The sequence below is a fragment of the Nelumbo nucifera genome, chromosome 4 (assembly GCF_055504915.1).
Source record: "Nelumbo nucifera cultivar China Antique chromosome 4, China Antique-T2T, whole genome shotgun sequence".
NCBI lineage: Eukaryota > Viridiplantae > Streptophyta > Magnoliopsida > Proteales > Nelumbonaceae > Nelumbo > Nelumbo nucifera.
The window spans coordinates 60,946,637-60,948,040 of NC_142652.1; the positions used below are offsets into that span (position 1 = coordinate 60,946,637).

Sequence of the window (1,404 nt, forward strand, 5' to 3'; positions counted from 1 at the left end):
AGCTGATCCCTTTAAGATTATAAAAGAAGAAGGGGGCGGCAGCCTAAATATATACAGATAGATCATTAGGTTTTCTTTAGTGCTGAAATCAAGAAGAGAGAATTCTGCTCCCTGCAAATACTCTCTTGCCGCCTCCCTGTTCTTGCCGCCCTATTTGCCAGTTCGATCTCCAGTTGTGGGAGAAGTCAAGATTGGATCTTGACATCAGTCCTTTGAGAAAGGATTGAAAGGAAGCTGTGCTCACGTACCATCTTGCTGATTCTTGCGAAGGACAGAGTTCTTGGAGAAGAACACTGCTGATTCTGCTCCACCTGCACTGCGCCATCTTCAGTGGGAGCAGTCTTTGGATCCTTCCTTGGGCGTGAACACCTTCGTTGGGAGATATTACTTCTGCATATCAGGTATAATCCTTCCCACTCCTTTTTGGTTCAGATTTGGTAATCACATGGGATGCTAGAGAATGTATTAATTGCTGCAATATTAAAAGTATCAAGTTTTTTGTTCAGATTAGCGAGTTGAGCAAATATGGCAACAAGGGAATCAATGTGGTGTACTCCCCTCTGATTGGTTCGGTCATTGCTCCACTAGTAGCTATTCGACACCATCTCCTCCACTAGGTCATGGGCTTCCTCTGGAGTTTTCCTTATGATTGTGCCACCTGCGGCTGCATCAATAATAGATCAATTAAAGGGGGTAATACCATTATAAAAAGTCTAAATTTGACGCCAAGTTGGTATCCCATGGTGAGGACACTTCCTAAGCATCTCCTTGAATTGCTCCCATGCTTCATACAAAGATTCCCTCTCAAATTGAGCAAAAGTAGTGATATCATTAATTAGTTTTGCTATTTTAGAGGGTGAAAAATACAGCCAAAAATTTTTGGGTTAGATCATTCCAAGTGGTGATACATCTTGTAGGGAGTGAGTTAAGCCAATCTTTAGCTCTATCACGCAATGAAAATGGAAATAATCTAAGCCTAATAGCATCATTACTAATTCCATTATGTTTAAATGTATCACATATTTCTAGAAAGTTAACAATGTGTGCATTAGGGTTGGACAGGCGTAGTCCAAGAGGGTGTGATTTGCTTCTGCCATCTCTTCTTCAATCTCTATTGCTGGTTCGCCAATACCAATCCTCTCTTGTTCTACCTCTGTTGGCTCTTTGCAACAAGCGAAGGGACCTCTCTATTTTAGGATCGAATTCTGCTAGTCCCTCTCTTCTAGTGCATGTCATGCACTAGTAAATCAGAACAAAGCAAGAATTCGAACAAACTAAAAAAAAGGTAAACAAAATAAAATAATAAAACAGAAATAAAAATCCAAATTAATCAAGGTTAAAAAGTTATAATATTATTTTAGGATTAAATCCCCGACAACGACGCCAAAAACTTGATAGCTATAA

The 1,404-nt window shown here is 39.7% G+C and overlaps 1 non-coding gene across 1 annotated transcript; it reads left to right on the forward strand.

Moving 5' to 3' along the window:
* Window positions 1-735: 735 nt before the first annotated feature.
* On the forward strand, window positions 736-842 carry LOC148800587 (small nucleolar RNA R71). Its single transcript, XR_016071010.1, has one exon. It is a non-coding gene; the product is annotated as a small nucleolar RNA R71 (small nucleolar RNA).
* Window positions 843-1,404: the final 562 nt, after the last annotated feature.